Genomic DNA, 16,676 nt, shown 5'->3' on the forward strand with positions numbered 1-16,676 from the left:
GGTGAATATTATGGATAGATGAGTGAGCTAAGCATCACAATGAGTTAACAATAATTTAGTTTAAATTCATCTCTGGTGAGAATTAAATCTAAAACTTCTCAATTACAAGTGAATAAAAATATCACTAGACCGTAGTAAATTGACTAGCAGAGCTATAGGTAAAAAAATATAGAAAGCTACTAGACCCACCTATTTGTCTTATTTTCCCTCCCACTTTATATAACCACCCACCATAAAAAGTGCAAAAAAACTTATCCTCTCTTCCCACCTACTTGTGTTCCTAAACTATCACTATTTTTTAAACATAGCAGCCTATCCATCTCGAAAGAAGATTATCTCCCCTTCTAATCTCTCCCCACTTCCCTCCCTTCATACTTGGACAATTACGATTAAATCACGTCAACATCTTATATTGATTTTTTATAGAAACAATAAGACAAAAGCAAAGTGAGAGGAAGGGAAGAGATGGGAACATGAGGGGAGAGAATCTTATTCCCTCCACCTCTCCACCCCTCCACCTCTACGGCTCCACCCAGCAACCACAACCACTCAATCCTCTTCCCCAGCCTCCCATTTCCCTTAAAGAGACTTTGTAATATTTATGAAGAAAAGTGAGTTAGCTTTTTTTTTTTTTTTTTTTGGTCAATAGAACTTTCATTTCATGGAAAACTAGTGCAAGGCCCAAAAGGAACCCCATAGACAACGATAGATAAAATAAAAGACTCAAGCAAAATGAGAGCTACAACCTAAGAAGACCCTCACAAACTTAGGCCGAAAGGCTGCAACAACAAACAACAAAAAAACCCTAATCTCAAGCAGCATAAAGACTGCTGCCACATCCTCAGAGGAAATCAAACTCTAAATCGAGAGAATAGACACTAGATCCAAGTCTCCTTCACGAACCCCTGCAAATATATACAAAGAAAGTATCATATGGGTAGAGAGTGAGGCTAAGGGTATATGTAAAATACCCAACACTTAGCCTTGATGTGGATCCAACATGCCAGTTGGGGAGGGGAAGTGAGGGAGGGTAGTGGATCTAGTATCCAATTTCTCATCGGAGCCCACTGATCCAAGTACATGATAGGATGGGGATGGAGTATCATAGCTGAGGATAAGGGAGAAAGGAAAATTAAAAGATAGAAAGCAGTAAAAGTAGATGAAAAACGCCATATAAGGGTATGAAGCCCAAATCTGAGACAAGCTCAGGGAATAATTGAGACCTGGCTCAGGAAAAAGTGAGAAAAACTTAGGAGAGAACAGAGAATAAAAATGTAGGAAGGAGTCTGGAAAGGGGGAGGAAGAGGAGGTGGATGTAGGATGGGGATGAGGCAGAAGAGAAGAGAGGGGAGGAAAAAGATAAAAAGGGCAAAAGAGAAAAGAGGGAAGAAGGAGTAGCGGGTTGCCACCTACCCCAAGCAAGAGTAAGCGGCGGTAGCTAAACGCTCGAAACTAGGGATGGAGCGTCTAGACCTGGACTTCTAGAGAGAGAAACAAAAAGAGAGACAAAATACGTTTTTGAGTTAGATAGCTATCTATCACAATGATGCGGAAACACAATTTTTATTTTGGTCAATAGAACTGTCAATATATTAAAAAAACTAGTACAAGGCCCAAAAAGATCCTGATAAACAACAACAGATAAAGTAAATGGGTTTTCTAACTTTAATCCTTGAAGAAAATTGAAATTTAAAATAAATCTGATGTTAGATTACATATTGATTATAGTACCTTGATGTGTCCTTAATTCAAAATAGTTAATGTGTATTTTATTCAAAGTCTTCCATTAAATATTTAAATTTATTAATATACACATTTTAATATATTTTTTAACCGAACAAAAGTTTTTTTAATTTATTAATTTTATTTAACATTCTTCAAACTTGAAAAAAAAAACTCAATTAATGTACCTAAATGTTAGTACCGAAATGTATTATATTGAATTAATGTATTTAAATGTTAGTACCGAAATATATGTACTCAAATGTATGCACCGAAATGTATTATATTAAACTAATGTACCGAAATGTATGTACCCAAATGCATATACTGAAATGTATTATATTAAACTAATGTACCAAAATGTATGTACCGAAATGTATTATATTGAATTAATGAACCTAAATGTTTGTATCGAAATATATGTACTGAAATGTGTGTACCTAAATGTATGCACCAAAATGTATTATAATGAATTTAATGTACCTAAATGAAGAAGACATAGTATATTGAAATATATTGTAAAATAAAAATTAATTTATCTAAATGTTTACAACAAAATATATTACGATGAATGAAATAAAAATTATAATTATAATGAAATAAAATTAATACATTAAAATTAAAGAGAAATAATTAAAACATAAAAAATATAATTAATAAATGAGGTGATTAATGTATCAAGGGACTAAAATTAGATGTTGATCTTATTCATGGTTTTAGTCCAAAAGTCATATTTGCCAATGATTAAAATGAAGTTTCCTATAAAGTAAAAGGCCAGAGCAAAGTGAGAGCTGCAACCCAAGATACAACGGGAAGTCCTCACAAACTTAGGTCCATATGCAGCAATAACAAACAAAAAAAAAACCCTATCTCAAGCCACATAAACCAGACCCCTGCTGCCGTCATATCCTCGAAGGAAGCCAAACTCTGAACTGAGAGAAAAGACACTAGATCCAAGTCCCCTTCATGAACCCCTGCAAATATATACAAACAAAGTATCATATGGATAGAGAGTGAGGCTAAGGGGATATGTAAAATACCCAACACTTGGTTTCGATGAGGATCTGCATGCCAGTTTGGGGAGGGGAAATGAGGGAGGGTAGTGGATCTAATATCTAATTTCTCATCGGAGCCCGCCAATCGGAGTACATGGGGGATGGGGATGGAGTATCACAACTAAGGAGAAGGGAGGAATGAAAATTAAAAGACAGAAAGCAGTAAAAGTAGGTGAAAAACACCAGATAAGGGGCATGAAGCTCAAATTCGAGACAAGCTCAGGGATAGTTGAGACCTGGCTCAAGGGAAACTGAGATAAACTCAGGGAACACTATTACAAAAGGGCTTTATTGTGTTGGTGGTTGGCGTCGCTTTTATAAAACATAGTGGAGCTTAAGGCATTCCGACACTTACTTTACATGGTGTCGAAATTACTGTCGTTTATAACCGACATAAACTGTTTATGTCGCTTATAACCGACATAGATTTTAATATTTTTTAATAGTGGTGTCGCTTTTAACCGACATAAAGACTGGTGTCACTTTTTTCCGACGCTAATGATAGTTTTTAAATATTTTCAAAACCAGTGTCGGTTGTAGCCGACACAAGTTTTAATTTTTATTAAATATTTTTAAACCCGGTGTCGCTTGTAATCAACATAAAGTTAGCATCGGTTAAAAGAAGACTGGTGTAGCTTATACCTGACACTAGAGAAGTTTTTAAATATTTTCAAAGCCTATGTTGCTTGTAGCCGACATAGATTTTAAATTTTTTTAAATATTTGGAAACCCGGTGTCGATTGTAGGCGACATATTGGTGGCCTTTATATACCCTCTAGAATAGGCCTGACAAACAGGTCGTGTCGTGTCACACCTATTAACTTAACCGGTCCTTAACAGATCGGGTCACTTTACCCAACGGGTAAAGTTACCCGACCCGTTAAGAAAAATATATTTTTTTCTTAAATTTGCACATAAGATTTTGTGGTATCCACTAGTGTAAATATTTTAAATTGAAGATCGAGTTCTATCATTGTATTCATATAGGGTCAAGGAGTATAGTTGTACAAAATCATCAAAATCGGAGTTAAAATAACCGTTAAATCGTGATTTTTCGTAGATAACCGTTGAAACGTTTTGTCTCGTTACTTGATCTCTGAATGCTTGTTTTTTGCAATTTTTAGTGTATACGATCTCAAATTATATACAAATATGTTTGACGGTTGCTATGCTTGTAGATATGTGGAGAATGGCTCACTTGCCAACATTATCAAGCCAAACAAATTTGGACCTTTCCCAGAATCATTGGTAGCTGTGTACATTGCTCAGGTTCCGTAATATCCTTGCAATTTGTTATTTGTATGTGTAGGCGCATGCAAGTTAGATACTTGGACTTGATATTCGATATGATACAGGTTCTGTAGGGGTTAGTATATTTACATGAACAGGGCGTAATCCATCGGGATATCAAAGGTGCAAATATATTGACTACTAAAGAGGTAACTTGCATGTGTATTTCTCATTTTTTACTAGACGAGTTTTCATATATGGTTACCATCATGTTCTTGTAAAGTATTTGTTCCATTGGGATATCAAGGGTGCAAAGATATTGATCTACCATCTGTTGCTTGTGTACCTTTTCCTTTTTAGTAATAACTTATTGTATTTCTTGATCTGTATGAGGCATCCTTTTTAGCGACTTGTGAAACTAGCTGATTTCGGTGTTGCGACAAAACTGACCGGGGCGGATGCTAATACACATTCAGTTGTTAGAAAACAATATTGGATGACCCCGCAGGTATTATTTTTTTTCTTTTCCTTTTTTTCCCTTTCATTTTTGAAGTTGAGAAGAAAGATACTTGTACAGGTAATTCCTCCTGCCATATGGAAATTTCCACATTCGTGCACCTCCTGGAACCACATAAATTGCACCCTTTTCTCTAGCTCTGTTAGGCCCATACACTCCAAACAACCACCAATCTTACCATTATTCCCTGTAATAACTTTTTTGTTGAAACAGAGCCAACTCTATACCTTACCATGGTTCAGTTTATGTGATATAGTTGTCCTTATATCCTGAAATTGTGAAACATCAGAATTGTTAAATTGTGCGTATAGTTTTACTTTCCTTATATTTTTTAGATTCTTTGGATTTATAAACATCCTCTGATCTTAGGGTGGTACGAGAAAAATTGAAGAATGTATTGGAGGTGTGTTTAATTTTCACTTCAACTACTCACTTGCATTATTTATGGTATAGATTGGTGGTTGCTATGCTCACACCTTGAGCAAAAATTATGCAAGGCTCTTCATTAGAGCTTATGTTTATTTTCTGATTTTCATTGTTTGAGTTTCTTACCAATTAACAAATATATTGTGCTTGATATAAGTTATCTTTTTTATTTATTTTATTATTTGTTTTATTTTTTGCAAAATAAAGATAATAATTGTGGATCAATGTTCGTAGCACTACATTCGAACTCCTTGACAATTGGTTAAAGTGGACATGAAAAACTAGCATTATAAGACATATCATATGATTGTAACAAGTACTTGTAAAATTTTTACATTGATTTTTTTGTATATGTACTTGAATATATGATTATTAATATAAAACAGTTCTTTCAATAAAAAGTTATCAAATGTTTGTTATGAGTTTTTGTTAATGGTTGACTTGGCCTATAAATGATATATTAGTTGGAATTATTTTCATATAATTTTTTGTAATTATTATTAATTAAAAACTGACGTAAAGATTTATAATTTTTTTTTTATTTTTAATATATCTAGTGTCGCTTATAAGCGACGTCAGCTTGGTATTTTATTTATTTAACTCAAGTGATGTCGGTTGGAAGCGATACCAAGTGTGATATTTTAATTATTTATTTGTTACTTAATGTCGATTTTAACTGACATCATCTCGCCTTTCTATGTCGCTTATAAGCGACGTTAGTGCCTATGTAACTTTTAAGCGACGCCTTTGTTCCTTTTTATTTTATATTACTTTGCTTCATGGTGGCGGATTAAGGGGCCTAAGCGACGTCAATACCCTTTTTGTGACGGTAGCATTGGTGTCGGTTCCTCTATCCGACATTGCACGATTTAATGTCGGATTTTGCCCCAATAATCCTACAGTAAGTGGTGTTTCTTGTCATTTTTAATCCGACAGTAATATCCCCTTTTGTAGTAGTGGAAGAATCGGGAGTAATAACGTAAGAAGGAGACTAGGAAGGGTAGAGGAAAAGGAGATGGATGCAAAGAGGGGTATGAGGTAAATGAGATGAGAGAGGAGGAAAAATATGGAAAGGCAAAGGAGAAAGGAAGAAAGGATGAGGGAAGAAAGAGTAACGGATTGCCGCCTACCCTGAGCAAGAGCAAAGGGCAACGGTTGAAGATTGAAACTAGAGATGGAGCTTGTGGATCTGGGTTTCTAGAGAGAGAAACAAAGGGAGAGAAAACAAAGAAAACGGAAACACAAAATTCAAAAAGTACTTTTGGGCGATTTCAAAAGGAAGAATCAAGTCAAAAACCTTACATCATATGCTTTTTCAAAATTTTCCAAATTCAATTTTTTTAGGACAAAAAATCTCCAACGCCTATGATCATTTCTCCCTCTATGTTCTTTTATTTTATATTCCGTATCGTTTCCTCTCTTTTCTCCTCTCAAAGAGACAAAGTATTCGCCAGATATTGTTCGAGGGGTGCGCTACTTCTCCTCTTGGTGGGTGTTGCCTTCAACATTTGGGGATTCTTAATAAAAATATATTTATTCTTCTGTTCTTTATTGTGTAGGTCTTTACGTCATTTTACCAAGGATTAAACTTGCTATTCAAAATTTTACTACTCAGTACTACGGTTTAATGTTAATCCTTTTTATTTGTAAGTGAAAAGTCTTAGGTTTACTTTTTGCCAAAAACAAATTTCACATTATTACTAGTCCATTGTGAGGCTTAGCTACCCCCTCCCTTTAATATAGATAATATCGTTTATTCAAAAATAAAAATAAAAACTTGTTATTGAAAATTTTATTAAAATGTGACTGGAAAATATTAGCAGCCAAAATATATTATTGACTTATTTATTCTTAAAAAATGTTGTATTTCCTAAATATTATTCGCCAACTATTTTATTTTTGGATACTTTTGTATTCATTGACAATTATAATTATGTTAAGGGTCTTTCCTTAGTATGGGACAAATAAAATTAAAACTTATTATAATATTGAGCTTATTCCAATACATAACTAATTTTTTTATTTTAACAAACGATATTTCCACACTAAGGGGGAAGAAGTGCGCTTAGCCTCACTGATAGGAGCATATTTATGTGACTTTGTTATCTTATTTCCATTTATGATAGTAATTTAAGCTATTTTTGAATTATTGTAGGTCCAGTTGGTAAAGATAACAATAAATGGTCAAATTGAGCAATTTGGAACAATTTTGGACTTAGATTGGATAACATGCGTGGATAGCATATGGACTTGACGTTTTTGGTATTTAAAAGGTGTTAAACATGTGCTAAAATCTAGAGAATTTAAAGTTGAGGCTTGGAAGACAATGAATTACACAAGAAAGAGGAATCTTAGTTGAAGAGAAACATTACCTTATCATATCTTATCTTATCTTATCTCCAGCTGCAAGGAAGATTCCTAATCACATTCTAACACTCTCCACCTGTTTCTTAGAGTCCTAAAATAATTCAAAACGCCTAATCCATTTCCTCCTTGGATTGAGTCGTGCCCTATATATATATGAAGTATCCTGCAATGTTTTAGAAATGTGCCGCGCCTACCATTCATCCATTGAGGTTGCTGGAATTTTCAGAGTTCTTTCTATCTTTGTTTTAAGTTTCAATGTTTATTTTAGATTGCTTTTCAGTTATGATGAACATGTGTAACTAAGTTTCCTTTTGGCTAGAGGTGAATTCGAAGCCATGATCATATGTTTTATATAAATTAATTACATCCAATTATTGTTTGATAAAACTTGAATGCGATTTTCTTATCCGGTTTATAGAGAACTTATTCTCGTATTTTTATTAAGGATGCACACCTAGTTTGCATGTAGGGATTTGATGCTAAAATATAAGGGAATTTCACCTAATCGTTATGAACTTATATTTGCAAGTAGTAAAAGTCACTAGTCATGATTGAGTTAATTAAATCTTTGGCAGGAGTATCATGCTTTTCATAGTTATGAATGCTTTGTCAATGCTTATGATTTTCACAGAATTTAATGATCCTCGAGATGTATCTCTATCATTCTTTTCATAATTAGGGAATTTGAGAAGAATAATTTGGTTGCGTCATTGAGTCAAATTCAATGAACTTATGAAAATCTGAGAGTTAATTAGTGTTGTTCACAGTTAATTTGGGGCATTGCCATTCATGGTTTATGGGAAGAATAACTTGAAATCGATTTGTATGCATATGATTCATGTGTGGAGAAGAATCCTTTAGCTATTCTTTCACCTATATTTCATTCACAACTTAATTTACTTGCTGCCATTTACTTTTGTTTTAATTAAATTTGTCCAAAATCCCCTCATCCATTGTTTTGTTGTTAGTCTAACTTAGTTTTCAGCTTTATAAGTTTAATTTGTGTTGATTAGCATCCCTTCTAATCCCCAAAATAGAACGATCCCTACTTACTCGTACTATGATTACTTAATTTATAGGGTTTAATTTGTGTGTTGGTTTCTACCACATCAAATTTTGGCGCTGTTGCCGGGGATTAATAAAATTGCTAATCACTTTTCTTTTTGCTTATTGTTCTTTTGATATTTGATTTAGTTTTATTTCTTTGATTTCAAGTACTAGAGAAGCAAGACATGGCAATTGTCTTACTTTTCTTACGTAGCAATATATCGAAAGGTCCACAATGCAAAGTGTGGCTACATTTGGTGTGTGCTATAGGCAAGGATATCATATTGATCAATGTCCTCAATTAATAGAGAATGGGGGATGGGAAAGTGCCAATGTCGTGGGTTACCAAAGCCAAAATCAACCAAGGAGTGACCTGTTTTCCAACACCTACAATCTGGGATTGAGAGATCATCCAAATATGAAGTGGAGGGAACCTCAACAAACTCAATAACAAGGCGGATATAGACAGCCACTTCTAGGGCTCTATCAAAGGTCATTTGCACCACCACAATCTCTCCCAGAATAATTCCAACCAAATTCAAGTATGTCCATAAATCATGTTAAAATTCTTCAAATACTAAATACTTCTTGTGCTTCTTTGACTCAAGATCTAGAAAACCAAGCTAATGAGATGGTCGAATTGAAAAATCAATTTGGACAAATCACAGAATTCATGGGACAAATTCGAGAACAAAACGAACTCTCTAGTTTAACTATTGTCAATTCGATGGGAGATTTTGAAATCACTAAAGCTATCACTTTGGAAAGTGGTATGGAGGTTGGAGTTGAACCAAAGATGTCCAAACATAGCCTAGAAGTGGACAAAGAGTTTATGTTTGAAGAGGAGGAGGAAGACTCGGCCACGACAAGCTTAGAAGAAGCCTTGATGTAGCACCCAATCATCTCTAATTCTATTGCCGCAACAACCCTAGCTCCACCACCATTCAATTCTAGTAATGTTGTTCCGAATTCAATTCTTTCTAACCTTATTCCACCAAATGTACCTTGTCCTCGCAAGTTTATGCAATCCAAGAAAGAAGAGAGTGAAAAAAACTTCTTGGAAGCCTTCTGAAAGTTGCAAGTTAATATCCGATTCTTGGTACAATAAAGCAAGTTCCAGAATGTGTTGAATTTTTAAAGAGCTTTGTACAACAAGAAGAAGGATTTAAGAGAAAAAAGTTGCTAGGGAATATCTAGAATCAAAGAGGATGTACTTGAGACAACCATCCCCAAAGAAGTTGGATTTTATAACACAAGACAAGTCACTGCCTTTACACCAAATTTGGCCGAGAGCAACATTCCTGAAACTTTCGAAGTAGTGTTTGTCCTTGAGTTCTTGTCGCAACACACAGGTAAGCCACCTCCTCAAATTTCAATTTCGTTTTCTACTAACATGTTGATTTCAATGATTCAGGCACCCACTCTAGAATTTAAACCATTATCGGATCATTTCAAGTATCACCTTCCATTCAAAGATCAACTCCATGCCGCTGGTCCTAGTGAGGATTAAATGGAGGTGTTGTCCGGCTGGAAGACGTTAAAGCAAGCGCTTCTTGGGAGGCAACTCATGTGTTCAAATAAAGAGACAATGAAATTTTCGACTCCTACAACCAGATTTGCTCTCTTTTACCCTTTTCTTTATTGTTTTTACTTTGCCATGATAGTCTTGTTTTCTAGTCATCTTTCATTGCTCTCTTGTTTAAGTTTATTTTTGAAACATTGAGGAGAATGTTTGATTTAAGTGTAGGGGTAAACATATTGCTTTTCAAAATTTCTCTTCGAATTTCACTACCTATCACTACTAATGTTGTTATTCAATGTTTTGAAGTGATTTATTGTGCGTCACAAAAACAAAATTTGAAAAAAAAAAATCGAAAAAGTTCAAGAAAAGCCTTAAAGATTTGTTTTTGTTGCTTTTTTGTGTCTTAGGATACCTTCCAACACAATGATGAAGATTTGGTTTTTAATTGCATAATTGTTAAAGAAAGTTACAAACATGGGTGGAAGTTTGATATGTTCTTTGGTTAATACTTAGTTGTAGTTGTTATTTATGAATCGCATGTAATCATAGAGGAAAAAAAAATCAGTTTTTGTAACATGCTTGAAGGAAGACACTCAAACTAATGCTACAACCCTGTGAGACTTAAGCCTATGCTTTATTTGGAGAGTTATTAATCTATGTTATTCTTGTTTTCTAAAGTTGTTGCATGATCTCATTATTTCTTTGCTTGGTTGTTACTTAGAAAGCGTTTCATCATTTTAGTTCCAAATACTAGAACTCATGCCTGTTTCGTTCAAAGCATAAAATTGATTGCATAACAAATAACAAGATGAAGGTGTTTAGTTACCACCAGAGCCAAAAAGCCTTATCCCTTGCATATGTATTGTAGGTTTAACCCCCTTGAGCCTTATTTAGCCTATTTTCTTTGTTAGCCTACATTATCCCTACCTAACCTAGTATAGGAATATCCATACCCTTGTTCTTAAAGAATAGTGAAGCATGATTTATTGGGCATTCCTTTTGATCTATGATTGCAGAAAAAGCAAGTGTGGGGGAATGATTTGTTCTTTTGAATCCAGTGAAGTAGTGTTTATGTTTTATGTTTCAAGAAAGAAGAAGAAAAATGTTGAAACAAAAAGGTTGAAAAGAAGTGAGAATGAGTTCAAAAGTGTTGGTTGTTGAAGAAGGGTCAAAAAATATGAATCTGATCCTAAAGTTTGTACCAATCTCCCATTTGTGTTTATAGTTGGGTGCTGCAATCAAAAGTTGAATTCTAAGTGTTGATTTCATTACTTTGCTTACTATCACTTTAAGAACCTTTGTTTATTCTTAACCTTTCTTTGTTAGCCAATACCATAGCACCGTTACAGCCCTTAGACTTTTATCTTGATTGTTAAGTGTTTCAATATGTGGAGTCTGAAATTGGTATGAGCATATGGAATCTCTAGTTTTCGCTTCTAAGTAGTGACATTCCATTCATGAGATCATATACATGTTTGTATTAATAATTCTAGAAAGTGCCTTCTTTGTTATAACATATGTGAATGCTAGTCTACATGTTTACATCAATCATCTCACATATACTTAGTATAGGGAGTGTAGTCAGAAAATCTGTGTGAAAATAAAGAGTATATTCGATGAGGAATTGAGTGAAATCTCCAAGGCATGTTACTACTTTCAATTGTTGTTTTAATTGATTAAATACGAGCTATTGAGTGGTTACGATGGTTAAGTATAAGTTCAAGAGTAAGGATGGCTAAAATTTATGCAAGTAGTGATTTTTAACATGTTATGTTTCATTGGAGATCCCTAAGGTAATTGTTGGAAGGTTTATGTTATGTTTTGTTTTCTTTGTTTTGCTCAGTGACTAGCAAAGCTAACTGTGTGGGAATTTGATAAGAGCATATTTATACTTTTTAATCTTATTTCTTTGCATTTACTTAGTTAATTTCCATTTTATAGTAGTTTAAGTTATTTTCGTATTATTGTAGGTCCAGTTGGTAAAATGACAATAAATGATCAAATGTAGCAATTTGGAGCAGTTTTGGACGTGAATTGGATAGCATGCGTGGATAGGATATGGGCTTGACATTTTTGCTGTTTAAAAGGTGTTAAACATGTGCTAAAATATGGAGAAATTAAAGTTGAGGTTTGGAAGGCAAGGAATTACACAAGAAAGAGGAATCCTAGTTGGAGAGAAACATTATCTTATCCTATCTTATCTTATCTTATCTCCAGCTGCAAGGAAGAATCCTAATCACATTCCAACACTCTTCACTCGTTTCTTAGAGTCCTAAAATAATTCAAAACGCCTAATCCTTTTCCTCCTTGGATTCAACCGTGCCCTATATATATGAAATCCCCTGCAACGTTTTAGAAATGTGCCGCGCCTACCATTCATCCATTGAAATTGCTAGAATTTTGTAGAATTCTTTCCATCTTTGTTTTAAGTTTCAATGTTTATTTTAGATTGCTTTTCAGTTATAATGAACATGTGTAACTAAGTTTCTTTTTAGTTAGAGGTGAATTCAAAGCCCTGATCAAATGTTTTATATAAATTGATTACATCTAGTTATTGTTTCATAAAACTTGAATGCGATTTTCTTATCCAGTTTATAGAGAACTTATTCTTGGATGTTTATTAAGGGTGCACACTTAGTTTGCATGCATGGATTTGATGCTAGAATATAAGGGAATTTCACCTAATCGTTATGAACTTATATTTGCAAATAGTAAAAATCACTAGGCATAATTGAGCTAATTAAATCCTTGGCAAGACTATCATCATTTTCATAGTTACGAATGTTTTGTCAATACTTATAATTTTCATAAAATTTAATGATCTTCGAGATGTATCTCTTTCATACTTTTCATAGTTAGGGAATTTGAGAAGAATAATTTGGTTGCGTCGTTGAGTCAAATTCAATTAACTTAGGAAAATTTGAGAGTTAATTAGTGTTGTTCACAATTAATGTGGAGCATTATCATTCATGATTTATGGGGAGAATAACTTGAAATCGATTTGTATGCATATGATTCATGTGTGGAGAATAATACTTTAGCTATCCTTTCATCTATATTTCATTCACAACTTAATTTACTTGCTGCCATTTACTTTTATTTTAATTAAATTCGTCCAAAATCTCCCCAGTCATTGTTTTGTTATTTGTTTAACTTAGTTTTTCAGTTTTATAAGTTTAATTTGTGTAGATTAGCATCCCTTCTAATTAATTTGTGTGTTAGTTTCTACCACATCACTCACGATGGTCTAACAATAATATGGTTTAAATTCGCATTTGGCGAGAATTAAACCTAAGACCTCTCACTTACAAGTGAAGATGAATACCTCTTGGGTGCGTTTGTTGCACCGGACTATCTCGGACTAGATTAGCTTCAGGGATTAAGTTGGATTGGCTTAGACTAGATTAAGCTGGACTGATTTAGTGAAGCGTTTGATGCAGTGTCGGATTAATAAACAAAATAATTAATAAATTTTAATATTATATTTGTTTAATTCATAAATATTATATTATATTATTAATTTATCATTTTCCTTCCCACTCTCTCACTCTCATCTCCCTCATTTTCTGCCTTTTTTTCCTCTGGCCCACTGTTTTCTTCTTCCTTCCCACTCTCTCACTCTCCTCTCCCTCATTTTCTTCTCCTTTTTTTCTTCGGTCGACCATCTTCCTCCTCTCTCTCTTTTTCTCCCCCATTTCTCCCAGTTTTCTTCCTCAAATGAGGATTTGTGTATTAAAAAGGAGGATCTGTGCATTTTCTTCCTCCAAAAGAGGTCTTTTTTCTTGTTCCTCAAAGCAGAGAGAGCATTGCAAATTGGAAATCACATATCAAATTTCTACTATAATTTATGTTTTACAACTCCAAAGTTGATTTCATTTTTTCCTACAAATTTCTAGAGTAGTGCACTGCAACCCAAGGTAATAGATTTCTGGGTTTATCACATATTTTGATATTTTCTGTAATTGGGATTTATAAGCTTTAATCTTTGAATTGAATTGTTGTTTATGGTGGATTAAACTTATTGCAAGCTTAACTGGACAAATTCATCGCTGAAGCAAAGAGGGGGTTGGGTTCGCGGGACTGGGATCAGCAAGTTTCTGATTTGATGATTGGAGAAGGGGCTATAGCTCATGTACAAAGAAGAAGGCAAGATTTTGTGACTGGGTTCACAGGATGATGGAGATCAGCATCGCATGCTTGCAGACGACGCACGCACTAGGACGGGACTAGCAATCCTCTAGTTTTTGGGGGGTCTCACTAAGAACAGCTAGTGAAGCTGTTAGTCGGTGCGAGTCTGACTTAGTGTCATTAACCTTAATCCTGGTGCAGACCAAACAAGGGACTATAGTCTAGTCTAGTCCAGTCCTTCCTAATCCGGTCAAATAAACGGGCCCCTTATTTATTATTAGTGCATGTTGTATTTCCTAAATAGGATTTTTTGGGGGCAAGTGTTTTATTTCTTGCATATTTTTGTACTCTTTGACAATTAGAACTATATAGAGGCGTGTTTCTTAAGAATGGACCGAAGAAAATTATAATGTATTATAACATAAAGTTTATTCCAGCACATAACTAGTCCCAAGTTGAAATTGAATTTTTTTTGTGACTTTAAAAAGGTTACTCTATTATAGAATATTATTTTAGACAGGTTTTACTGTATTTTTTATTTTTATATAATCGTTTACCTTAATATCTTTTCTTTTTCCTCACTAATCCTAATCAATATTTTGATTATATGAACAAAGTAAGTTTGTTTATTTCCCATTAGGAGCTACGTCATTGGAGAAAACAATCAATGGAAGAAAATTCGCAAATTTTTTTTTTGGTCTGAAAATGAAGATGTGTATTCTGCTGAGTGTGTAACTCTATGTTTTATGTTTTGTTTTTTTAAGTTGCTATTATTACAGATGCAAATTTTGTACACATCTGATTTGATGAAATTTTACTTGCAAGAGAACAAACATTGTTAGCCTAATTGACGAACACCCTAAAAAAGGAGAGGCTATGTGGATGCAAATTTCTTCCTCCTTGATCTTGGACAAAATTGCACCTACAAAACAATTAACACCTTAGGTCAAGGCCAAGAGTCTCACGCGCCCACGATGAATGGGGGGGCTTTGGCCGAAGAACCTCCGATGCCAAAGTTAGAATTTAGAGCGAAAAAGTGTTTGAGAATTCTAGAAAATTTTGGCAAGAGTTAAGTAGTTTTTGGGAGAGAATGGTGAGCTATATATAGGGATATGGTTGACCATATTAGCAAAATAGGGACCGGGCATTTAGGTATTTTTTGGGTGTAAATTGTGGTTAATTAGCCATTAATAGATTAATTAGGTAATAAATCTATTAATTGACTAATTAACATATTTTGAAAGAAATTATTTGGGGAGTTATGGAATGATTAAGATAATTAGCTAATTGATTAGCTAAAAAAGGGAAAATGAGGTATAAAATATATGGAATGAAATAGGTTTTGGGAGTTACCTTGTAGAAGGGATTTGATGAGATAGGTTTTGAATTGTTACCTATTTTGGGCACTTTTGACTTGGTTGAGGGATGATTACCCGCTGCTCGCGCGTAGGAATCTCGTTATGCCTCAAGGGTATTTTTGTCCTCTTTTGTCCAAAAATTCACGTGTCGCCTTGTGATTATTTTTTGCTCCACAGGCTGTATGCCAAATGGCGTCCGATGCTAAAGACGAGTAGTATAGAGAAATGAGAACTTGAGACAATTCTGAGTATAGAAATGATGATTAACATTTTCTTTGTTTGACTTGCTAGTTATAAAGACTAAACCTTAACAGGCAGCTGGGAGGGGAGGCTGCAGGCTATACTAGGAGGTTCTTAATGGTGCATGCCAGTCTCCACAGTACTGCCAACTAATAGGCTTGAAGGTTCATGCTAGTCTCCACAATACCGTAATAGTGAGCATTTAGTAGGCGTGTCATTCTTCTATTAGATGTGGTTAATATATGTTTCCCGAGCTATGTTATTCCAAGTATAGAGAATTATAAATTCTGAAAGTTAACAGTGACATAACAAACAAAAAAAAAAAAGGTCATTTTTGTGTTTGTTCATAAGTTTGTGTATAATAATGTCAATGTGTGGGAAGGGTCATGCACAAATTGTAGAGTATTATTAAAGAGAGTTGAGTTAATCTCCGCTACAGACTTTCTTGTTAGGTTTTCTTTTATCAAACCTTGATTAGGATTTTAGTGTTTTATTTATTTATTTATTTATTTTTTAACAAACAGTATATTATCTACACAAAGTGTGAGGAGGTGGGCTTAGCCTTACAATGGCCAACAATAATTTGGTTCAAATTCGCCTTTGGCGAGAATCGAATCTTAAAACCTTTCACTTACAAGTAAAGAGAAATACCACTAAATCGTAGTTATAATCAATAAAGAATCAAAACAAATTTAGTGGTCCTTCTTTATCTTGAAAATTACAAGACATCTAGCAATTACAATTTTTTTTATATTTTATTTCTAGTAATACATTTTGCAATAGATGTTTGAAATTAATATTTTATTTTAGTTTTTGTACAAATATAGATTCCATTGAAAAGGAAAGGCTTTAGATTAATTTATAAATTAATGGACCTAAGGGAAAATATAAGAACGAAAGGTGAAAGAAAAGGGATATAACAACCAAAACTAGTTCGCATTTTAGTTTCCGGTTTACAGTCATATAAATAAAAGCGGAGCAATTGACAAAAGATCGCGTGGCCTAATGGATAAGGCGCTCGCCTCCGGAGCGGGAGATTGTGGGTTCGAGTCCCACCGTGATCG

General features: G+C 34.0%; 1 non-coding gene across 1 annotated transcript; it reads left to right on the forward strand.

The window, feature by feature from the left end:
• The first annotated feature begins 16,603 nt into the window (after positions 1–16,603).
• On the forward strand, positions 16,604–16,676 carry TRNAR-CCG (transfer RNA arginine (anticodon CCG)). Its single transcript has one exon. It is a non-coding gene; the product is annotated as a tRNA-Arg (tRNA).

Source organism: Malus domestica, chromosome 08 (assembly GCF_042453785.1).
Source record: "Malus domestica chromosome 08, GDT2T_hap1".
NCBI lineage: Eukaryota > Viridiplantae > Streptophyta > Magnoliopsida > Rosales > Rosaceae > Malus > Malus domestica.